The sequence below is a fragment of the Lynx canadensis genome, chromosome X (genome assembly GCF_007474595.2).
Source record: "Lynx canadensis isolate LIC74 chromosome X, mLynCan4.pri.v2, whole genome shotgun sequence".
NCBI classification, from domain to species: domain Eukaryota; kingdom Metazoa; phylum Chordata; class Mammalia; order Carnivora; family Felidae; genus Lynx; species Lynx canadensis.
Genome location: NC_044321.2, coordinates 68,329,541 through 68,356,398, shown reverse-complemented (window position 1 = coordinate 68,356,398; position 26,858 = coordinate 68,329,541). Strand labels below are relative to the sequence as shown.

Here is a 26,858-nt window from a genome sequence, read left to right as displayed (position 1 = left end):
TCCTTAGAGTTTAGTTTTACCACTACCTCTGCAAAGATCCAATAGGTTTTACTGCTTATAGATAGGTTTTGTGTTCGTTATTCAGCTTTCTGTTCTCATACCACACTGGCTATATAGTTTATATTGTACATATGAACAAGGTAAAAGGTTAGGTTTACAACTTTTTATAGGTATATTTCTTTCCACTAATATCCCAAAGGGAATCAAAAGCTCCTCTGCTGTTTTCCTGGGGGTGTTGGGTAGAGTATTTTTCAGGCTAATTATATGAACACGGAAACACTTTAAGGTTTGTAACCTTATGTATTTGTTTCCAGTTTCCCATTTATATATATTTATGTGTAAAGTTTCTTCCCTAAGCACCTAAGATCTATATATGTATCAGATACACATGGGCCACTGCATATTTAAACTTCTACTATTCTCATTTTGAGTTAACTATTTTATATGGCATATATAAATTTTCTTTCCTTATTTTGAGTACAAATATAGAATTAAAAAATTTTTATCTGACATTTATAGGTGTGTGATAGAATGAAATATCTTTATCACTAGCTCAGACTACCATATTAATGGGAAATCTCTATGAATGTTTTTAAAAAACTGAACACAATATTTAATATGAAGAAGTAATTGTACTTACACTGTTAGTCATGTTAAATGCTTTAGTTCATGCTACAAATTTTAGTTCAGAAAAACTGATCCAAAAGGATGGTTTTAATAAGAATATCAAAGAAATAATGGAAAACACTTTAAAGGAAATATTTACATATTAATGTGTAGATAAACAAAATGGCAGAGTAGGCAGGTTCAACATTCTGTCTCCCCCCACCTCAGAAACATTGAAAAACAGGCAGAAACTGTGACAACCGACTTCTTCAGAATTATGAAAAATATGTATGTTAAAACAAAGCAACTAAATTCTGAATCAAAAAAGGTAAAATGATAGAAAGTGAAGTGGTAGAAAACTTGAGCAGAACAACTACTAGTAAGATTGAATCAGTAATCAAAAAGCTCTAAACAACAACAAAAACATTCCAAGACTATACAGCTTTACTGGTGAACTCTAGCTAACATTTAAAAAAGAACTAATACCCATCCTTCTCAAATTTTCCAAAAATAGAAAAGAGGGACACACTTTCAAACTCATTTTAGAAAGCCAGCATTGCCTGATACCAAAGGCATAGAAGGAAACTACAAGAAAAGAAAATTACAGGCCATTATCAGTGTTGAAAACAGATACAAATATCCTCAAAAATTAACAAACTGAACTCAGCAATAAACTAAAAATGATCATATACAATGATCAAATAGGATTTATTACAAGCATACAAGGATGGTTCAACACACATACATCAATAATATGATATACCATATTAACAAAATGAAGGATAAAAATAATATGGTAGTCTCAATAGATGCAGATAAAGCATCTAAAAGATTTGAGATTCCTTCATGATAAAAATTCTAAAAAAGTTAGATATAGAAGGAAAGTATCTTAAACATAAGAAAGGCCATAAGTGACAAAAAAAAGCTAACATAATACTAAACTGTGAAATGCTAAAGGGTTTACCTCTAATAAGGAATAAGATGACGGTGACCACTAACACCACTTCTATCCATCATAGTAGTAGAAGTCCTAGACAAAGTAATTAGGAAAAAGAAAAAAAGCATCCAAACTGGAAAGTAAGAAATAAAAATTTTCTCTTCAAATAGCATGATCATATATATGGAAAACCCTGAACACCCCACCAAGAAACTGTTAGAATAAATTAATTCAGTAATTTCACAGAATAGGAAATCAAAACACAAAATACATTGAATTTCTATACAGCAAAAATGAACTATCTGAAAAAGAAATTAAGAAAATAATCCTGTGTACAGTAGCATCAAAACCAATAAAATATTTAGGAATAATTTAACCAAGGAGGTGAAATACCTGTACGTTGAAGACTATAACACATTGATGAAAGAAATGGAAGAAGACACAAATAAATGAAAAAATATCCTATGTTCTTGGATTGGAGAATTATTATTATTAAAATCTCCACATTACATAAAAGGTATACAGATTCAATGCAATCCCTATTAAAATTTAGATGACAATTTAAGAATTAAAGTATATTTTACATACAATGTTATATAAAATTCAGGTGAACATGGGCCACCTGCGTGGCTCAGTCAGTTAAGCGACCAACTTCAGCTCAGGTCATGATCTCACAGTTTGTGAGTTCGAGTCCCACACCAGGCTCTGTGATGACAGCTCAGAGCCTTGAGCCTGCTTTGGATTCTGTGTCTCATTCTCTCTCTTCCCCTCACCAACTTGTGCTCTGTCTCTCTCTGTCTCTCAAAAAAAATGTAAAAAAAAAATAAATTCAGATGAAGAATACAGTATTTAAAAATCCTATACATTATGCTATTCTCACCATAAGTGTAGTTACTATCTTTCAATATATAATGTTATTACAATATTATGACTATACTCCCTAAACTGTAGTTTTAATCCCTATGACTTATTTATTTTATAACTGGAAGTTTGTACCTTTTAAACACCTTCACCTATTTCACCCATCCCCCAAATACTTTACTTCTGGCAACCATGGGTTTGTTCTTTGTATTTATGCCTTTGTCTACAATTTTTGTTTGATTTTTTTAGATTCCATATGTAAGTTAAATCACATGGTATTTATCTTTGTCCTTCTGAATTATTTTACTTAGCATGATACTTTCTGAAACCATCTATACTGTCACAAATAGCAGGATCTCATTCTTTTTATGTTTGAGTAATATTCCATTGTGCACACACACACACACACACAGCACCTATTCTTTATCTATTCCCTTATCAATGAACACATAAGTTGTTTCCATATGTTGGCTATTGCAAATAATGCTGCAATAAACATAGAGATGCATATATTTCAAAATAGTGCTTTTTTTTCCTTTGGGTAAATACCCAGGAGTGGAATTACTGGACCATATTATATGTCCGTTTTTAATTTTTTGAGGATTCTCCGTACTGTTTTCCACAGTGGGTACACCAATTTACATTCCCATCAACAATGCATGAGTGTTTCCTTTTCTCCATATCCTCACCAACACTTGGTATGGTTTCTTTGATACTAGCCATTCTGACAGGTGTAAGGTGATACCTCATTGTGGTTTTTATTTTCATTTCTCTGATGATTAGTGAAGTTGAGTAACTTTTCATGTGTTTGTTGACCATCTGTATGTCTTCATTGAAAAATATATATTTAGGCCCTCTACCCATTTTTTAATTGGATCATTTGTTTTTCTGGTGATGGCTTGTACAAGTTCTATATATATTTTAGATATCAACCCCTATCAGATATATCATTTGCAAACATCTCTCATTCAGTAGATTCACTTTTTGTTTTGTTGATTATTTCCTTCACTGTGGAGAAAAGTTTGTATTTTGGTATAGTCCCAGTAGTTTTTTCTCATTTCCCTTGTTTCCCTTATCTGCGAAGATATATCAAGAAAAATGTTGTTACAGCCAAGGTTCAAGAGACTAATGTATGTTTTCTTCTGGGAGTTTTAGGTTTCACACTTAGCTATTTAATCCATTTTGAGTTTATATTTGTGTATGGTGTAAGAAAGTGGTCCACTTTTTTTTTTGGCATGTAGCTGTCCTATTTTCCCAGCACCACTTATTGAAAAATAATGTATTTTATTCATTGTGTAATCTAGCTTCCTTTACCATAGATTAATTGACCATACAAGTATGAGTTTACTTATGGATTCTCTATCTTGTTGCATTGATCTACATGTCTCTTTTTGTTCCAGTACCATACTATTTGAATACTATAGGTTTGTAGTGTGTATTCAAATCTAGGATTGTGATACCTCCAAATTTGCTCTTTTATTTCTTAAGTTTTTTTTAACTATTTGGGATATTTTGTGGTTCCATAAAAATTTTTAGGATTATCTATTCTAATCCTGTGAAAAAAATTAGCATTTTGATAAGGATTGTATTGAATTTATAGAATGCTTTGTGTAGTATGGACATTTTAATAGTATTGATTATTCTAAACCATGATTAGCAAGGTATACCTTTCCATTTATTTTGTCTTTAATGTTTTTCATTAGTGTTATATAGCTTTCAGAGTGCAGGACTTTATCTTTCTTGATTAAACTTATTACCAGGTATTTTATTGTTTTTGGCACAATTGTAAATTGGACTGTTTTCTCTATTTATCTTTATGCTACTTTGCTATTAGTGTATAGACTCACAACAGGTTTTTGTGTATTAATTTTGTATTCTGCAATTTTATTGAATTCATTTATTAGTACTAATTTTTTTTGATAGTGTCTTTAGGATTTTCTATGTATGGTATCATTTCATCTGAAAATAGTAACAGAGTTATTTCTATGTTATCTGAAAATAGTAAAAGAGTTATTTCTGTTACCAATCTGGATGCCTTTTATTTCTTTTTATTGTTTAATTGCTGCAGCTAGGACTTCCAATTGAAAAAAAATTTGGGAGTGGACATCCCTGTTGTTTCTGATCTTAGATGAAAAGTTATCAGTATCTCACCACTCAGTATGTTGTTAGCTGTGGGTGTGCCACATATAGCCTTTATTATCTTGAGGTATGTTCCCTCTAAACCCACTTTGTTGTTTTTATCATGATGTTGAAATGTAAAATACTTTTTCTGTGCTACTGAGGTGATCATATGATTTTTATCCTCCATTTTATTAATGTGTTGTACCATATTGATTGGTTTGTTTATATTGAACCATCTTTGCACCCCTGGAATAAATCCTACCTGATCATAATGAATGGCCCTTTTAATGTATTATTGAATTCAGCTTGTTAATTTTTTGAGGCTTTTCCATCTATGTTCATCAGGAATATTGGCCTGTAGATTTCTTTTCTTGTAGTGTCTTTATCTGGTTTTGATATCAGGGTCATGCTGGCCACAATAAAATAATGTGGAAGCTTTCTTTTCTAACTTTTGGAATAGTTTTAGGAAAGTAGGTGTCAACTCTTCTTTGAATTTTTACTATAATTCACTTATGAAGCCATCTGGGCATGTACTTTTTTTTGTTGGGAGTTTTTCAATTACTGATTCAATTTCATTGGTACTAATCAGCCAGTTCAAATTTTGTATTTCTTCCTGATTCAGTTTGGAAGATTGTATTTCTAAGATTTATCCATTTCTTCTAGGCCGCCTAATTTGTTGCCATATAACTTTTTACAGTAGTCTCATAATCCTTTTTATTTCTGTGTTGTTGGCTTTTACTTCTCTTTCATTTCTGTTTTATTGTTGTTGTTTGTTTTTGTTTGTTTATTTGGTTTCTTACTTAAGTCCTCTCTTCTTTTTCTTGATGAGTCTGGCTAAAGGTTTATCAATTTTGTTTATCTTTTCAAAGAACCAGCTCTCCGTTTCCTTGATTTTTCTATTGTTTTTTTAAATCTTTATTTCATTTATTTCTACTATTTTATTATTTCCTTCCTTGTATTAACCTTGGGCTTTGTTCTTTTTTGTTGTTTTTGTTCCCTTAGGTGTAAGGTTAGATTGTTTATTTGATTTTTTTTCTTGTTTTGTTTTGTTTTGAGATAAGCTTATATTGATATAAACTTTTATAACTGCTTTTCCTGTGTCTCAAGACTTTGGACTGTTGTGTACTCATTCGCATTTGTTTGCATGTATTTTTTTATCTCTTTGATTTCATTGACCACATTGGTTATTAACAGCATGTTGTTTAGCTTCCTTGTCTTTGTGCATTTCTTTTCCCCGCTTTTTTCTTATAATTGATTTCATACCATTGTGGTTGGAAAAGATTCTTGATATTATTTCAGTCTTCTTACAATTACTGAGACTTGTTTTGTGACCTAAAATGATCTCTCCTGGACAAGGTTCCATGTGCACTTAGAAAGAAATTTTTCTGCTGTACTTGGATGAAATATTCTGTATATATCAGTTAAGTACTTCTCGTCTACTGTGTAGGCCAAAGCCACTGTTTTCCTATTGATTTTCTGTCTGGATGTTCTATGCATTGATGTAAATAGTGTGTTTAAGTCCCCTACTAATATTCTATTACTAATGTATTACCGTCAATTTCTTCGTGAATGTCTGTCAGCATTTACTGTATGTATTTAGGTGACTCTAAGTTGGGGGCATAGATACTACAATTATTATATCCTCTTGTTGGATTGATCCCTTTGTCATAATTAATGTTGTTCTTTGTTTCTTGTTACAGTCTGTTTTGAAGTACACTTTGTGTGATATAATATTGCTACCCAACTTTATCTTCACTTCCATTTGCATGGACTATCTTTTTTCATTCCCTCACTTTCATTCTGTAAGAATATTTAGGTTTGAAGTGAATCTCTCATTCGCACCATATAGGTGGATCTTGTGTTTTTGATCCATTCAGTCACCTATGACTTTTGATTGAAATATTTAGTCCATTTCCATGTAATTACTGATATGTATGTACTAAATGACATTTTGCTAACTGTGTTCTAGTTATTTTCATAGGTCTTATCTGTTCCTTTCTTCTCTTTCCATTTCCTTAAGGTTTGATGATTTTCTTTAATGTTATGCTGGGATTATTTTGTATTTGTTTGTGTGTCTATTATAGGTTTTTGGTTTGTGGTTCCCATGAGCTTCCTATATAACATCTTAAGTGTAGAGCAGTCTAGAGTAAGATAATGTATGCTTAAGGTTGATCACATTCTGAAAATAAAACTTCATTTTTACTGTTCCATATTTTATCTATATGATTTCATATTTACATAGTTTTGTTTTATGAGTCCCTTAACTAATTTTCTAGATACAATTGATTTTACTGCTTTTATATTTTAAACTTCATTTTAGCTTTATTTATTTATTTATTTATTGTGAGTAGGGGAGGTCCAGAGAGGGAGAGAGAGAGAATCCAGTCTCCATGCTATCAGCACAGAGCCCAGCACAGGGCTTGATATTAAGAACCATGAAATCATGACCTGAGCCAAAATCAAAAGTCAGATGCTTAACTAACTGAGCCACCCTGCCACCCCATAAACTTCATTTTAGCTTTATAAGAAATTTGTCTACTTACTTTACTACATGTTTGCTTTTACTTGTGCAATGTTTTCCCTTTCATAATTTTTTTCTAATTTTGACTTTTTCTTTTTTCTTAAAGAAGTCCCTTTAACATTTCTGGTAAGGATGGTTTAGTGGTGATGAATTCCTTTAACTTTTGTCTGGGAAACTATTTCAATTCTGTATGATAACCTTGCTGAGTAGAGTATTCTTGGTTGTAAGTTTTTTTTTTTTCTTTTTAGTACCTTGAATATATCATGCCATTCCCTTCTGGCCTGCCATGTTATTGCTGAAAAATCAGGTGCTAGCCTAAAAGGATTTCCCTATATAATCCTATATATGCGGATTTTCTGTACATAATATTTGCTTCTCTTTTACTGATTTAAAAATTTTGTCTTTATGTTTAGTCTTTGACATTTGAATTATTTTGTGTCCTGATGCATATACCTCTTTTGGTTCATATTTTTTGGAATTCTCTGGACTTCTGGATCTGGATGTGTCTTTCTTTTCCCACATTAGGGAAGTTTTCAGCTATTTTTTCTTCAAATAATTTTCTGCTCCTTTCTGTCTCTCCTCTACTTTTGGAACCCCTATAATGCAAATTTTAGTGTGGTTGACATAGTGTCCTGGAAGTTTGTTAACCCATCCTTATTTTTAAATGCTTTTTTTTCTTTTTGCTGTTCATATTGGGTGTGTTTTCTTGTCTTGTCTTTGATGTAGTTAAACCTGTTCTGAATTCTCTAACCTGTTGATTCCCTCCAGTGTATTTTTCATTTCAATTATTTTATTCTTAAAGTATAATTGGTTTTCATATTTTCTGTCTTTTTGTTGAAGTCCTCATTGAGATCATCCCTTTTTTTCTCATGTTCAGTGAGCATCTTTATGAAAATTATTTTGAACTCTTTATCAGGCAGATTGCTTACCTCTGTTTCATTTAATTCTTTTTCTGATATTTTTATCTTGTTCTTTAACTTAAAGTATATCCCTCTGTTCCTCATTTTGTTTGAATTTCTGCATTTGTTTCTATCAAACAAGTAGAACAACCATTTCCTCTACACTTGAGGAAATGGACTTCCTCTCTATAGACTGGATGTTCTTGGCAGGTTTGGCTGGCTGTCTATAGCTCTAGCATATGTTGGTTGGGATTCCTGGGATAGTCTATAGTGGGGCTGCCCTGGCGGGATGGAAGGAGCAAAGGAAGTTTGGGCCAGGAGGTCTCAGGGTGTTCTGTGCAGAAGAGGAGGCTGAATGGGCAACTGGAGATGATGTAGTTGTCGGCTTGGAGGTCGGTCTGAGAGCACTTCTCACAGGGTGTGCCCTGGCAAATCATAAAGGCTGATGTGAGTATGGGTCTAGAATATTATGGGATGCTTTATGACTGTGTTGGCTTGGCAAAATGACTGGATCTCTATTGGTTGCTGTCCAAGGGGATTCCTGTGTGTTCCATCCTGGGACTTGGTGGAATTGGACATCTGGAAATTGGCTGGCATTGTGGAGAAGCTTCTTGCAGAGATGGCTGGGGATGGTTTGAGTTACGGGCCCATGCATACTCAGGCAGGCTACCTAGGGCATCCAGACCCTGCTTTCATCTGTATTATCTAGTTGGAGGGGCAAAACAAACTGGAAATTGCCAGCCCCTCTGAGCCTGCAGAGACTTCCAGAAACTCTCCCACCATTTGGCAGAGCTCTAGGACTGTGTTTCTTTATAGTCTACTTTCTCTTTAAACTGAAGCTGATTCCTCTTGTACCTAAAGGATTTTGAAGCTAGTGTGGGATAAGGGTCTAGGTAAACTCTGAGGTGGTGGGCAGGCTAGTACACTGGGATCCTGCTCCCATCTGCACTGTCAAGGTGGAAAGGCAATGTAAACAGTGGCACACATCAGCCCATCTGACACTTCAGAGAGTTCCAGGAGGCTTCTGATATTTGGTGGATGGTTAGATCCTTTATATTCTTGTTTCCTTGTTAAACCACAGCTTTTTTTTCTGTGCCAATGGAAGGTAAGTTTGCTCCTCGTTCTTTAGTACTATCTCTCCCCACTGCAGTTGACAGTATGGGATGGGGTCTCTATCATTACCATGTCTACACCTCTCCTGTTATTCTCCGTGTGATCTCTCTAATCTTTGTTGTGATTAGAGTTGCTCAGTCAGTCCTTAATTCTTCAGGAGGAATTCTATATGTAAGCATGAATTCAGTGTGTCTGTCAAGGCTGTGAGTTAAAGCTCTTCCTGAACTTCACCATCTTGGATCATCCTTCTGTTTTCTTTTTTATTTCAGCTTAATAAATAACATCAACACAAACCTACATGTGACATCATACTAATGGCAAGAAAGTATATTCTTTCCCCTTAAGATCAGGAATAAGGCAAGGATGTCTTCTTTTACTACTCCTATTCATCTTTGTACTATAAGTCTTACTTAAGGCAATAAGATAAAAATGAAATAAAAGGTATACAGTTTAAGAATGAAGAAATAAAACTTTGTTTGCAGATGACATGACTGTGTAGAAAAAACAAACAATTGACAAAAGCTATTTGAATTAACAAGAAATTATACCATTGTTACAGGATACAAAGCCAATACACGAAAGTCAATTATTTTCCTATATACCAGCAATGAGTCAGTGCAATTTGAAATTTAAAAGGAAACACCATTTACATGAACACCAAAAAAATCAATATTTAGGCATAAATATAACAAAATATATATAAGATCTATTTGAGGAAAACTACGAAGTGCAGATGAAAGGAATAAAAGAAGATATAAATGGTAAGATACCCCATGTTCAAGAATAAGACACAATATTGTTAAGATGTTAGTTATTTCCCACTTGATCTGCATATTTAATATAGTATCAATAAAATACCAGAAAAGTACATTTTGAATAAAAACAAAATGACTCTAAAGCTCATATTAAAAGACAAAAAAAGTCCAGAGTAGCCAACACAGTATTGAAAAAGAAAAAAGTCAAAGGACTGATGCTATCCAACGCAATGATTAATATGGAGCTACAGTGATCAGGATAGTGTGGTATAAGTGAAATAACAAACAGTTCAATAGGATAGAATACAGCCAAGAAATAGGTCCACACAAACATAGTCAACTGATCTCTGACAAAGTAGCTGAGAAGATCAATGGAAAAAAGATAGTATTTTCAACAAATGATGCTAAAGTAATGGCACATCCACATGACAAAAAAAATCTAGATACTGATCATACACTTTTCACAAAAACTACCTCAAATGGATCATGATCTAAATGTAAAATGTCAAACAATAAAAGTTTTAAAGGTAAATAGAAGAGGGGCACCTGGGTGGCTCAGGTGGTTAAGCATCTTACTCTTGGCTTTGGCTCAGGTCATGATGTGGGTTTGAGCCCCATGTTGAGCTCTGTGCTGATGGCATAGGGCCTGCTTGTGACTCTCTCTCTCTCCCTCTCTTTCTACCCCTCCCCTGCTCTCACCCTTTCTCTCAAAATAAATAAACTTTAAAAAAAAAGTTAAAATAGAAGAAAACTTATGGGACCTTACATTTGTTAATAAGTTTATAGATAAACACCAAATGCACTAGTGGAATAAAAAATTAATAATTACACTTCATTAATATTTAAAACATCTGCTGTGCAATAGCCACAAATAAGACAATGAAAAGAGAAGACTGAAAGAAAGAATTTACAAAACACATATGTGATTAAAAAAAACTCAAAGCTCTACAATAAAGTTCTAGACATTAAAATGGCAGAGCAATATGGAGACCCTGAGCTTGTCTTGTACCTGAAATGCAGGTAGATCAGCAGCAGACCATTTTGAACACCTAGGAAATTTATCTGAAGATTAACACAACAATTTGTATAACTGGAGCCACAGGACTTGGCAGGTATGTGGTGCAGAGAGGTGAACTGGGGGATAAAAAAGCCGTGCAGGGTAGGGAGTTGTTTCTGCAGAGAGAGGACAGAGAAAGAGAGGGAGAGTGCAGCACATTGGGATGGTGCAAAAAAAATACCCCAAAAGTAGCTGAAGAGAAAGAGAGAGAAAGAATGAAAGCACTCGCAGAGGACTGAATAAGAAAACTGTTCCCCAAAACCACTGATGGGAAGAAAGCAGAGGGTTTCAATAGCATTAGGATTCTATAAACAGTGGAGTGCAGAGTCTGAAGTTCTGGAGCTCATTGCCTGGTGGTGCTCTGGTGAAGAAGCAGGGCAAATCCACAGGAGCAGGCAGCAGGGTCTGAGGAATTCCTGTCCCACATGGGAAGAAGCAGTTCCCCAGCTTGGAGTGCATTTGGTAGAGGCCATATGGCCTTTCCACAGACAAAAGTCCCAGCGGACCCCAGAGAGCAGCCACATTTTATGCTATTGGGACAAAGACACCAGAGGACAGTGTAAGCTGGCATCGGCTGTGTGTTGTGGTTTGCCATAATCTCTGAACCTCTGCTACTGTATTATCACAAGAATATTTTCTGGGGCAAGCTGGCACCTGGCCATTGCTCTGCGAGAGCTTCCCCCAGAGAGTAGGCATGGGTCAAAGCTATGGGGGTCTCTCAAGTGTGGGGAAACACAACTCTATTTGAGATAAAACTCTTGAGGGAGGTGCTGACTGGCAGGCAGACAGCTTGGACATGGACAGGGTAGAGATTGGGAGTGAACAAAGGCCTGAGACAAAGGAGAGGTGCTTCATCACAGGTCAGTGAGAGTATGAAGTGCCTGTGACAGAGACAAGGGAGCTGGATGGAGCCATCTCCACCTGTCACACACATGAACACACATGCACATGCATGCACACACACTGATCCATCCCAGTAAGCTAAGCAGCGCCACCAAGTGGAGAATGGAGCCATTATACCCAGCACAACCCAACTGTACCCTCTAAGCACATCCTCTAGAAGATCAGCAAAAGTCATTCTACCTGCTTAGCATAAGGACTATAGAGGGCTTCATAGTTTCAGTTCTAGGGCAAACTGGATGTTACTGCATTTGTTTCATTCTGTTTCCTGATTTATTTATTTATTTACTTTATTTACTTCTGTTTTGCTAAAATTGTTTTCTCTTTTTCCTCTTTCTTAAATACAAAAAGAAAATTTTTATTTTATTTTTTTAGCTTATTTTTTAGTTTTTAAATTTTTTATTCTGTTTCATTTTGTTTCATTTTATTCTATTTTATTATATAAATTTTGTGATTTTTTAATATTTTCTTACTTTTTTTTCTTTCTTTCCGTTTTCTTTTCTATCCTATAAAACTTCTTTAAACAAGAAGACCAAAACACACCTAGGATATAGATTCCTTTATTTGATTTTTTTTGTTTTGTTTTTAATTTTATAATTTTTAATTTTTATTTTATTAATTTCTTTCTACTGCCAAAATGACAAAGTGAGGGAATTCAGCCCAAAAGAAAGAACAGGAAGAAACAACATTCAAAAACTTAATCAAAACAGATATAAGCAATATGTCTGAAATAGAAGTTACAACTATGATAATAAGAATACTAGCTGGGGTTGAAAAAACCATAGAATCCCTTCCTGAAGAGATAAAAAAGTAAAATCTAGTCAGGATGAAATTAAAAATGTTATAACCAAGATGTAATCTCGAATGGATGCCAAGACAGCAAGGATGGATGAGGCAGAGCAGTGAATCTGCAATATAGATGATAAAATTATGAATAAATAAGCATAATAAAAGAGTGAAACAAAGGCAAAAGGTCATGATACAAGACATAGAGAACTCAGTGATTTATTAAAAAGGAATAACATCTGAATCATATGAGTCCCAGGAGATGAAGTGAGAGAAAAAGAGGCAAAAGATTTATGTGAGCAAATTATAGTGGAAAATTTTCCTAATCTGGGGAAGGACAGACATTGAAATCCAAGAAGCACAGAGAACTCCCATTAGATTTAACAAAAAACAACCATCACGAGGGCATATCATAGTCAAATTCACAAAATACACACACAAAGAAAAAAATATGAAAGCAGCAATGGAAAAAAAAAGTCCATCACCTATAAAGAAGATAGATCAGGTTAGCATTACACCTATCGACAGAAACTTGGCAGGCCAGAAAGGAATGGCAGGATATATTCAATGCACTGAATTGGAAAAAAAAATATGCAGCCAAGAATTGTTTAAAAATTTTTTTTTAACATTTATTCATTTTTGAGAGACAGAGAGAGATAGAGTGTGAGGAGGGGAGAAGCAGAGTGAGACACACACACAGAATCCAAAACAAGCTCCAGGCTCTGAGCTGTCAGCACAGAGCCCTATGCAGGGCTGGAATTCACTGATTGCGAGATCATGACCCGAGCTGATGTCAGATACTTAACCGACTGAGTTACCCAGGCACCCCAGCAAAGAATTCTTTATTCATAAAGGCTGCCATTCAAGGTAGGAGAGGTAAAGATTTCCCAGGCAAACAAAACCTAAAGGAGTGTGTGGCCACTAAATCAGCCCTGTGCTGATAACTCTGAGCCTGGAGCATGTTTCAGATTCTGTCTCTCTCCCTCTCTACCCCTTTCCTGCTTGCACTCTGTCTCTATCTTCCTCAAAAATAAATAAACATTAAAAAATTAAAAAGGAAAAGGAAAGGACCCAAATACATAAAATCATGACTGAAAGAGGAAAGATCACCACCAATACCACAGGAATACAAACAATAATAAGAGAATATTATGAGCAATTATATGCCAACAAACTGGGCAATCTGGAAAGAATGGAAAAATTCCTAAAAACATATAAACTATCAAAACTGAAACAGGAAGAAATAGAAAATTAGAACAGATGCATAACCAGTAATATATTGAATCAGCAATTAAAAATCTCCTAACAAACAAGAGTCAAAGGCTGGATGGCTTTCCAGGGGAATTCTACCAAACATTTTAAGAGGAGATAACACCTATTCTTTTGAAGCTGTTTCAAAAAGTGGAAATGGAAGGAAAACGTCACAACTCACTCTAGGAGGCCAGTATTACCTTGACTCTAAAACCAGACAAAACCGCACTGGAAAAGGAGAAATACGGACCAATTTCCCTGATGAACATGGATACAAAAATTCTCAACAAGATACTAGGCAATTGGAGCCAACAATACATTACAAGAATTTTTCACCACAGTCAAGTGGGATTTATTCCTGGGATGCAGAGCTGGTTCACTATCTGCAAATCAATCATTGTGATACATCACATTAATAAAAGAAAGGATAAGAACCACACGATCTTCGCAATAGATACAGAAAAAACATTTGACAAGATAGAGCGTCTTTTCCTGATAAAAACCCTCAAAACGGTAGGGATAGAAGGATCATACCTAAGGATCATAAAGGCCATATACAAAAGAACCACTGCTAATATCATTCTCAATGGGGAAAAACAGAGATTTCCCACTAAGGTTAGGAACACGACAAGGATGTCCACTCTCACCACTGTTATTCAACATAGTGTTGTAAATCCTAGTCTCAGCAATCAGACAATACAAAGAAATAAAAGACATCCAATTTGGCAAGGAGGAAGTCAAACTTTCACTCTTTGCACACAATATGATACTCTATGTGGAAAACCCAAAAGACTCAACAAAAAACTGCTAGAACTGATCCATTAACTCAGCAAAGTCACAGGATATAAAATCAACATATAGAAATCATTTGCATTTCTATACACCAATAATGAAGCAGCAGAAAGAGATATCAAGGAATTGATCCCATTTACAATTGCACCAAAACCCATAAAATATCTAGGAATAAACCTAACCAAAGAGGTGAAAAATCTATACAATGAAAACTATAGAAAGCTTATGAAAGAAATTGAAGAAAAAAATGGAGAAGCATTCCATGCTTATGGATTGGAAGAACAAATATTGTTAAAATGTTGATAGTACTCAAAGCAATCTACATATTCAATTCAAGTCCTATCAAAATAACAAGAGCATTCTTCACAGAACAAACAACCCTAAAATTTGTATGGAAACACAAAGGACGCTGAATAGCCAAACAATGCTCAAAAAGAAAACCAAAACTGGAGGCATCACAATTCCAGACTTCAAGCTGTATTACAAAGCTGTATTCATCAAGACAGTATGGTACTGGCATAAAAAAAGACACATAGATCAATGGAACTGAATAAAGGACCCAGAAATGGACCCACAAATGTATGGGCAACTAATCTTTGACAAAGAAGGAGAGAATATCCAGTGGAAAGAAGACAGTCTCTTTAGCAAATGGTGTTGGGAAAATGGGACAGTGACATGCAGAAGAATGAAACTGGACCACTTTATTACACAAAAATAAATTCAAAATGGTTGAAAGACCTAAATGTGAGAGAGGAAGCCATCAAAATCCCAGAGGCAAAAACAGGCAACAACCTCTTTGACCTCAGCACAACAACTTCTTACTTGACATGTCTCCAGAGGCAAGGGAAACAAAAGCAAAAATGAATTACTTGGGCCTCATCAAGAAAAAAAGCTTCTGCACAGCAAAGGAAACAATCAGCAAAGCTTAAAGGCAACTGAAGGAATGGGGGAAGATATTTGCAAATTACATTATCAGATAAAGGTTTGTATCCAAAATCTATAAAGAACTTATCAAACTCAACACCCAAAAGACAAATAATCCAGTGAAGAAAGGGGTAAAAGACATGAATAGACACTTTTCCAAATAAGACATCCAGATCGCCAATGGACACATTAAAAGATGCCTAACGTCACTCATTAGAAGGGAAATATAAATCAAAACCACAATGAGATACCACCTCACACCTGTCAGAATGCCTAAAGTTAACAACTCAGACAACAGATGTTGGCAAGGATGTGGAGAAAGGGGAACACTTTTGCACTGCTGGTGGGAATGAAAACTGGTGCAACTACTCTGGAAAACAGTATGGAGGTCCTCAGATAATTAGAAATAGAACTACCCTATGATCCAGGATTTGCACTGCCAGGTATTTATCCAAAGGATACAGTAGTGCTTATTCGAAGGGGTACATGCACCCCAATGTTTATAGCAGCATTATGACAATAGCCAAAGTATGGAAAGATCCCAAATGTCCATTGACTGATGAATGAATAAAGAGGATGTGGGGTGTGTTAACACACACACACAATGGAATATTATTCAGCGATCAAAAAGAATGAAAACTTGCCATTTGCAACAACATGGATGGAACAAGAGTGTATTATGCTAAATGAAGTTAAGTCAGTCAGAGAAAGACAAATATCACATGATTTCACTCATATGTGGAATTTAGGATACAAAACAGATGGACATGAGGGAAGGAAGCAAAAGTAATATAAAAACAGAGAGGTAGACAAACATAGGAGACTCTTAAATACAGAGAACAAACTGAGGGTTTCTGGCAGGGTGTTGGGTAGGTGGGTGTTCTCAATGGGCAAGGGGTATTAAGGAGAACAGTTGTTGGGATGAGCACTGGGTGTTATATGTAAGTGATGAATCACTAAATTCTATTTCTGAAGTCTTTATTACACTATATGTTAACTAACTTGGATTTAAATTTTAAAAAATTTCAACAATAAAAATACACGGAACTCAATCCAAATGTGGACAAAGACTAGGACACTTTATGTACATAGACATAGAGATAGCACATAAGCATCTGAAAAAGTAAAAGCCATATATGAAAATCCACAGATAATATCATACTCAATGGTGAAAAACCGAGAGCTTTCCCTCTAACATTCGAAACAAGACCAGAATTTCCACTGTCACCTCTTTTATTTAACATAGTACTGGAAGTTTTAGCTTCAGCTATCAGACAGCAACAACAACAACAAAAAGAAATAAAGGCCTCCAAATAGTTAAGGAGGAATTAAATTGTCACTATTTGATGATGACAGGATGCTATACATAGAAAACCCTAAAGACTCCACCAAAAAACGATTGGAATTGATAAAAATTCATTAAAGTAGCAGAGTACACAATTAATCTATTGTATACAAATGCAAACCTGTTGCATTTATATATAATAAAGTAGCAGAAAGAGAAAGTAAGAAAACAATTTTATTTACAATTGCACTAAAAAGAATGAAATACCTAGGAATACACTTAACCAAGGAGGTGAAAGTCCTGTATCCTGGAAAGTATAAAACTGATGAAAGAAACTGAAGAAGACAAAACAAATGGAAAGATATTCCATGCTAAAGAGTTAGAATAATCAATATTCTAATTAATAGTAGTAATAATATCCTTACTACTCAAAGCAATATACATATTCAATGTAATCACCATCAAAATACCAACAACATTTTTCACAAAACTAGAACAAAAAATACTAAAATTTGTATGGAATCACAAAGGACCCTGAATAGCCAAACCAATATTGAGAAAGAGCAACAAAGCTAGAGGTATCACAATCCCAGATTTCAAGATTTACCACAAAGTTGCAGTAAACAAAACAATACGGTACTGGCAAAAATAATAGACACATTGATTACGGAAACAGAAGACAGAGCACAGAAATAAATCAACACTACTATGGTCAATTAATCCATGACAAAGGCAAAAATATACAGTGGGGAAAAGACAGTCTCTTTAATAATTGTTGCTGGAAAACATTGACAGCTACATGCAAAAGAATGAACCTGGACCACTTCCTTACAAGTTACACAGAAACACTCAAAATGGATTAAAGGCCTAACTGGGAAACCTGAAACTATAAAACTCCTAGAAGAAAACATAGGCAGTAATCTCTTGGACACTGATGTTAGCAGAGTTTTTCTAGATATGTCTCCTAAGGCAAGCAAAATAAACTATTGGAAATATACCAAAATAAAACGCTATTGCATGGCAAAGGAAACTATCAAGAAAACAAAAAGGCAACCTACTGATGGAAGAATACATTTGTAAATGATATATCTGATAATGGGTCAATATACAAAACATATAAAGAACTTACACAACTCAACACTTCAAAATTCCAAACAATCCCATTAAAAATGGGCAAAGGACTTGAACAGACATTTTTCTAGAAGTCATACACATGGCCAATAGATACATGAAAATATGCTCAACATCACTAATTAGGGAAATTCAAATCAAAACCACAATAAAATATCACCTTACACCCGTCATATTGTCTAAAAGACAAGAAATAACTAGTGTTAGGTTGTGAAGAAAATGGCGCCCTCGTGCACTGTTGGATGGAATGTAAATTGGTGCACCTACTTTGGAAAACAGTATGTAGATTCCTCAAAACATTAAAAATAGAAATACCTTATTTTTCCTTCCCTTCCCCTATGGTCATCTGTTGTGTTTCTTAAATTCCACATATGAGTAAAATCATATGATATTTGTCTTTGATATCATATGATATTGACATCAACGGACTTATTTCACTTAGCATAATACACTCTAATTCCATCCATGTTATTGCAAATGGCAAGATTTTATTCTTTTTGATCACTAAGTGGTATTACTACACACACACACACACACACACACACACACCCCTTCTTTATCCATTCAGAGCAAACCATAAGAGATTCTTAAATACAGAGAACAAACTGAGGGTTACTGGAGGGGAGATGGGTGGGTGTATGGGCTAAATGAGTGATGGACATTAAGGAGGCCACTTATTGGGATGAGCACTGGGAGTTATATGTAAGTAACGAATCACTGGATTGTACTCTTGAAACCAATACTACACTGTATGTTAACTACTTGAATTTAAATAAATAAATTTTAAAAATAAAATAAAATCACAAAATAAAAATGATAGAAATACCACATGATCCAGCAGTTCCACCACTAGGTATTTACCCAAAGAAAATTAAAACACTAATTCAAAAAGATATATGCACCTCTGTGTTTATTGCAGCAGTATTTACAATCGCCAACATATGGAAGCAACCTAAGAAACCAGCGATAAATGGATAAAGAAGATGTGGTAAATAAACACAATAGGATATTATTATACCATAAAAAAGGATGAGATCTTAGCATTTGTGATGACATGGATGGACATAAAGTGTATTATACTGAGTGAATTAAATTACAGAATCAGAGAGAGACAAATACTCTATGATATCACTTATATGTGGAACTTAAAAAACAAAACAAACCAACAAACAGAAAAACAAAAATACACATTATTAAATATAGGAAAAAACGTGGTTGCCAGATGGTATGTGGGTTGGAGAATGGATGAAACAGATGAAGGAGATTGAGAGGTACAAACTACTGGTTATAAAAAAAATAAAATTTTTGAATAATGTATTAAAAATAAATTATTCAATATATTCAATAATACTGTAATAATATTGTATGGTGACAGATGCTAACTAATGGATCATGGTGAGCACTGAACTATTATGTACACAATTCCTGAAACTATGTTGTATACCTGAAACCAATATAACATTATATGTTAATTATACTTCAATAAGAAAATTTTAAAAAGTGGACAAAAGACCTGAGCAGATACCTCATGTAAGAAGATACAGAGATGACAAATATGAATATGAAAAAATGTTCAATATTATTTGTTATTGAGGAATTGCAAATTAAAATAATGAGATACCACTAAAAAACTTATTAGAATGGCTTAAATCCAAATAACTGGCACTGCCAATTCGGGTAAGGATATTGAGTGCCAGGGATTCTCATTCATTGCTGATGGAAATAAAAAATGGTATAGTCACTTTGAAGACAGTTTGGAAGTTACTAAGAAAAAGAAAAGTGAACATAATCCTACCATATGATCTAGCAGTCGCATTCTGTGGCATTTATCCAAGTTAGCTGAAAATTTAAATCCACAAAAAAACCTGTATACAGATGTTTATAGAAGCTTTATTCATAATTTTAAAAAAATGGAAGCAACAAAAATGTCCTTCAGTAGATAAATGGGTAAACAAACTGGGTGCAGACATACAATGGAATATTATCCATTAGTAAAAAAAATTGACCAAGTCCCAAATAGACATGAAGGAACCTTAAATGCATATTGCTAAGTGAGGGAAGCCATTCTGAAAGGTAGACACAATATGATTCCAACTACATGATATTCTGGAAAAGGTAAAACAATAAAGTAAAATATTTAGCCATTGCTAGGAGTAAGAGGGGAAGTGTATAGGAGGGAATGATGAATAGGTGTAGCACAGGTGATTTTTTTGGGGGAAGAAACTATTCTATATAAATCTGTGATGGTAGATACACAATACTATACATTTGGCAAAACCTTTAGAAATGTACAACAGAGTGAACCTTAATATAAAATATGGATTTTAGTTACTAATAATATTTTCTATATTGATTCATCAATTCTAACATATGTACCACAAAAACTTTGGGGGGAGAGAGCATACTCTGTTTACTTTCTGGAAGTTTTTTCTGTAAACTTAACATTGCTCCAAGAAGTAAAGTATATTAATAAAAAGTGGAAAGGGGGCACCTGGATGCCTCAATTGGTTAAGAGTCCAACTCTTGGTCTTGGCTCAGATCCTGATCTCATGGTTTGTGAGATGGAGCCCTGTGTAGGATTCTGTGCTGATAGTGCCAAGCCTGTTTGGGATTCTCTCTCTCCCTCTCTCTCTGACCTTCCCCTCCTCTCTCTCTCTCTCTCTCTCTCTCTCTCTCTCTCTCTGTCTTTCTCTCATAATAAATAAAATAAGCTTTAAAAAAATTGTAAAGAGAAAAAGATGATACAGCCAGTGTGGAAAATAGTTTGTCAGTTACTCAAAAAGTTAAACATGGTATTACCATATGACCCACAATTCTATTTCTATGTATATGCACCAAAGTATTGAAACAGATATTCAAACGAAATGTTGTACACAAATTTTCATAACAGCACTATTCACAATGGCCAAATAAATATCCATACAAATAAAACATCTATGAACAAATGAACTGATATCAAAATGCAACATATCCATACAATGGATTATTATTCAGCCATAAAAGGGAATGAACTACTGATACATTCTACATGAATGAGCCTCAAAAATACTATTCTAAGTGAAAGAAACCAGACACAAGAGTTCAAATATTGTATGAATTGATTTATATGAAATATCCAGAATAGAAAATTATACAGACACTGAAAGCAGATCAGTGGTTGCTAGGACCTGGGGAGAGGGGAAAAGGTAGAAGTGACTACATAATGGGTACAGGGTTTACTTTTGGAATAATGAAAACATTTTGGGATTAGACAGAAATGATGCTTGCACAACATTGTGAATATATTAATGACTGAATCATACACTTCCAAAATGGTTGATTTAATGTTATGTGAATTTTATTTTAACGAAAATATAAAAAAGGAAAAAGCAAGAATTCTTACTTTAGGTGGGGCATCTTCAACTGGCCTATTTAAAAGCAACTTTCCATAAACTATACAATAGCCAGTATGTCTACATCATCTCAAATGCGTTGATATTCAAAGTAGAGAGCTGTTAGAATCTGGAAAATAATCCCCTGAGCAAAAGCACTGGGATCAGAGAAATCTGGTGGCTATTTAATAGTGCTTGAACTTCAATTTAATAATCTATTAAATATTAATACTAATTCCAGCTTTGCAGGGTTACTGTGAAAATTAGAATTAAGCACGGATAGTAATTAGCACAGTTCATGGCACATTATTTTATTAAACCAATTTTCTGATTCTGTTGGATGACATAACATATCATTTAATAGGTTACAATGAATAAACAAGATCCAAATTTTGTTATTGACTCTATAGCAATTAAATGAGCAAAAAATAGGGGTGCCTGGGTGGCTCAGTCGGTTAAGCGGCCGACTTCGGCTCAGGTCATGATCTCGCCGTCCGTGAGTTCGAGCCCTGCGTCACGCTCTGTGCTGACAGCTCAGAGCCTGGAGCCTGTTTCAGATTCTGTGTCTCCCTCTCTCTGCCCCTCCCCCGTTCATGCTTTGTCTCTCTCTGTCTCAAAAATAAATAAACGTTAAAAAAATTAAAAATATATATATAAATGAGCAAAAAATATATTTTTCAATATAGAGTAGTTCATTTATCAACAAATGAATTAATAAACCGAGATCTTGTGTTGAACTAGCTTTAGAAAGTGAATGAAAGACTCTTAACGAACTGTTACCATTTTATTTTATTTTTTTTATATATATATGAAATTTATTGACAAATTGGTTTCCATACAACACCCAGTGCTCATCCCAAATTTTAAACTTACTATACTACTTACTTAAAACTTTCTGTCAACAAACATTAAATCAGTTGAAAAAAAAAGATCTTAACACAGTTAATTCTCAAACCTTAGTCTGTATCAGAATCATCTGAAGGGTTTCTGGGCCCTAAACTCAGAATTTTTAATTCATTTAGTCTCTGACAAGGTCAGATAACTTACATTTCTAACAAGTTTCCAGGTGATGGTGATGAGAACCATTGCCTTAGGGCATCATTGCTAATACTTCACATTTGAGGCCATAATAATGAAAACAGGCATATCATTTATGGTAAAACTACACATGCTTTAAATACTGTTTACACACACTGTTCATGAAATCTAACTCACTGAATTTATTGCACTCATATGTTTGCTCACGCTGCTGTCTTAATTACTTTGATATTTTTTTAAGTTTTTTTTTAAATTTTTTTTCAACGTTTTTTACTTATTTTTGGGACAGAGAGAGACAGAGCATGAACGGGGGAGGGGCAGAGAGAGAGGGAGACACAGAATCGGAAACAGGCTCCAGGCTCTGAGCCATCAGCCCAGAGCCCGACGCGGGGCTCGAACCCACGGACCGCGAGATCGTGACCTGGCTGAAGTCGGACGCTTAACCGACTGCGCCACCCAGGCGCCCCAGTTACTTTGATATTTAATAAAACAATTCACTGATGTTGTTACTCAAAAATGTGATTCTCCATAAAACATTATTCTAAACCATCTTCCATGCTAAGTTAGTCACATCAAACATGAATTTTCCCTTTTGGTAGCTTTTTGGTGATGGTTTAAACTGTAAAAACAAACAAACAAAAACAAACAAAAAGTTCTAGATACCTGGAAAAAGAATCAGTATTTCTTCTACACACTGAATATATGTCATAATTAAGCAACTTTTATTCTTCTGGGAAAGCAGTCTCTTCCATATTTTAAATGACATTTACTAATTAAAAGAGGATTACTGTAAATAACTGCAAAAATGTGTTAGTTTTCTATTTTTCAGGAAAAAGTTTACAGTTCTTTACAACCTGACATTTTGTTATTCAACATTCAACTTAGGGCTGTACAATTCTATAGGTATTATGCAAATTAGATACATTAAATGATTTTTTAGAGTAATTTTCTCCTGAGTCAGAATTTAGTGGCATGTAGATTTGAGTTTCTATGTATTAACACTTATGCTACTATATGATTCATGGCATCACACTAGAAAATATATTGGGCAACAAAAAATTAAAGTTTTAAAAAATAAAGAAATGAATTAAATATGAGAATTAAAGAGGGGGAAATGGTAGCAATAATATGATGACTCTATTGCTTCAATAAAGGTGTAACTGGCTTCCAGATATTCGCACTGGCTGCATTGAAATACATGGCTTACTAAATGAAAGTAAAGAGACTTCTGACATTGATAAATGCAAATATAAATTATATTCCCCAGGCATAGAATAGGTTACAGAGAAACTAGCATAAGCAGGATCTACAGCCATTTGTCTTGTGTGGCTAAGGGGTAGTGTGTCAAGAAGCTAAAGTGGTAGATGTCGAGCCTGATATGATACTTTAATATTTTTCCAGATTGAAAGCTGGCTGTCAATACCTTAGAATTGAAAAAGTAAAAGAGTGAAGACAAAGATGTGAGTCCTAAAACCAAAATGTAAATAGGACCAAACACTCATACAGGAGATCTAACAGTCATAAATTCTGATTGCATCATTATGGAAAATTTATTATGAGTCCAAACATACAAATATACAGCAAAAATGAAAGAAAACCAAATTCTACTTTAACAGCAGATGAAACCCTTCAAAAACTAGCTTTCAAGATAAATTTTAGCCTTTATTAAAGACTAATTAATTCATCCAATTTTGTTTCTCTTTGGTAAGCCTGTAATTTTGGAGGAATTCAAGCCCTCTCTGAGAAGTGAGAAACAATCTCTGAAGCTAAAGTACATATATTCAGAAAACCAAGAAAGAATCTGGCACAAAGGAGACAATTATACTACACAATCTATGTTATGAGATAAACTGTACTTTCTGTAACATTTTTGTTGCCATAGTGGTTTGCAAAATTAACTATAGGCAACTAAAAGACACTTCTTTATAACACATCTTGAAATTTGCAAGTATGTTTTCCTTGTCCATGAATTCAGAGTTACTTCCACCTGCAAAACAGGTATTATATCGCTAGTCATTTTTCCCTTACCCTGCATTAAGAGTCCATAAACAAATGTGCTCTTCGACAATACAAATTCCACTGCTAATATTAAAATAAGTCTTCGGTTTGTATAGTTATTTGTACTTCAAAGTGTGTTATATAAATTATATCTATATAATAAGAAAGTCATACTTTCTACCTCACAAGGTATGAGATAGAAAGTATGACTCCTAAAATTAAAATATATCTGTATTGGTGAATGATTTGGATCACCTATGCTGCTTTTTGTAATTATGACAACTGAGAATGAATAGTAAAGGCTTGTTTGGAAGTCACAAACCACAAAGTGCCTCCTCAATGTACTGTTTAGAATAGCAGGTTTTCAGGGGCACGTGGGTGGCTCAGTTAGATAAGTGACTCTGGATTTCAGCTCAAGTCATGAATTTAATTGTTCATGGATTTGAGCCCCACATTGGGCTCTGCACTGACAGCACGGAGCCTGGTGAGGATTCTCTGTCTCCCTCTATGCCCCTCCCTTGCTCATTCTCTCCTTCTCTCTCTCTTTCTCTGTCTCAAAAATAAACTAAAAAAAGAGAGAGAATAGCATGTTTGTGATATGTTGAGTACACAAATTCACCTAGAAATATACAAAATATATTAAATGCATCAGATTCATTTAGAGAACATTACTTTAAAAGTAGGTTTATACTCACCTAAGAGCCTGGTTCTCATCCCTGGCTGCATATTATAATTCTTGGGGAGCTTTGGAAAACAGCAAAAGCCAGATTCCATCTCATAATCTCAATTAAATCTTAAATATCTGGTGCTGGGCATGGGCATCAGTATGTTTTAAAAACTCCTCAGGTGGGTTGATGGGGGTGAGGAAAATGGGTGATGGGCATTAAGGAGGGCCCTTGTTGGGATGAGCACTGGGTGTTATATATAAGTGACCAATCACTGGATTCTACTCCTGAAGCCAAGACTACACTGTATGTTAACTAAATTGAGAATAAATTTTTTTTGAAAAGTAAAGCATAGGGGATATAGTCAGTAATACTGTAATAACTTTGTAGGTGACATACAGTAACTACACTTATTGTGTTGAGAATTTTGCAATGTATATAATTTTCAAATCACTATCTTGTACACCTGAAACTAATATAATATTGTATGTCAGCTATACTTAAATTAAAAATGAAAATTGAAAAAAATTCCTCAGGTAATTTTAATATGCAGTTAGGGTTGAAAACCAATGATAGTGAATCAGTATCTCTGAGGTGAGACCTAGAAAGTGGGCCGTAGTAGCTCTCTCGGTGATAATTTGCACTTGATGGTTTAAGGACGATTGTAGAAATCCTGACTTTTTCTGTGAGGAAGACTTTGCCCTTCACAGATGACTGATTGAGCCAAATATTACTCTACTTTAGATCTTTCTTGCCCAACGGAGATGCTAATGAAGGCTGTCGTCTTTTAATTGTAGATCCATCTTTCTAGAAACCACATAAAATAACATTTTCTATTAAGCTCTCTTGGTTGTGTTCCTTCAAGATCAAGATTGATTGATCAAGACTGTGGCTTTGATGAGCTTTATTCACTTCTCATGCTCTTGTTCCAGACACTTAGAATTTCCTCTTCTAAGCTTTTTGTGGATTATGCTTATTTGTACAACCCCGAATATGATTCTATTATTTTTTTGAAGTGGCTATTAGCAAACCTCTTTAACTTATCTCTCAATTTGGCTTTGATAATTTATCACCACTTTTTTTCCACCTGGCATATTCCAGGATTGTTTATCATTTAATCATTTTTTACCCTGTGTGATAGGTTTTGTAAAGTGAGATTTTATTTTAACTTCTGCAAGGATTACAATAACAGAAAAATTGATACTTAGAAGAAACTGGTTTATGGTAATATTCCTGATTGAATTAAAAAATTTTAACTGGGGTTTATGTGAAAAAAATGAATGGTTATGAAAAAGGGAAATTAGTAGTAGAAGGGCAGGATAAGGTGTGAACACTTTCTAGACAGTGCAGAGTCCTTGCCACAGGCAGTTCTCAACAAATAATTTTCTAAGATTTATAGAAAATGAAAATGAGATAAAAATGAGATAAAATGAGATTTTATAATTTAATTTTCTTCTAAACACTCCATATTTTTTATTATTTTGAATCCTAAATTAAGCCATTTGGAGACATCAAACTAATATAATCCCACCCAGAGATAAATGAAGCTATGTGATCTTCAAATAATCTACCAGATTTTATTATTCTTGTTTTAGAGTTGTTAAAAATTATGTTTTTGATGACTGAATGAGGATTTAAACATCACATTAACTTCTGTAAATATATTTAAAACTATTGTCCTAATATTGGTGAATGTTAGGAGAAATGAATGAAAGAAAAGAAGCATGGCTGGGGGAGCAGAAGGAAAAAGAGGGAAGTAAGGTAAATAGCATAATAAGGAGAGATTTTTATTATTTTCCTTTTTTTTGTAATTTAGTCTTCAGTGATATAAAACCTTTGCAATTTAT

The 26,858-nt window shown here is 34.2% G+C and overlaps 1 pseudogene; it reads left to right on the top strand.

The window, feature by feature from the left end:
• The first annotated feature begins 8,184 nt into the window (after nucleotides 1–8,184).
• Nucleotides 8,185–26,858, top strand: part of LOC115506817 — a 116,414-nt pseudogene continuing 97,740 nt past the window's right edge.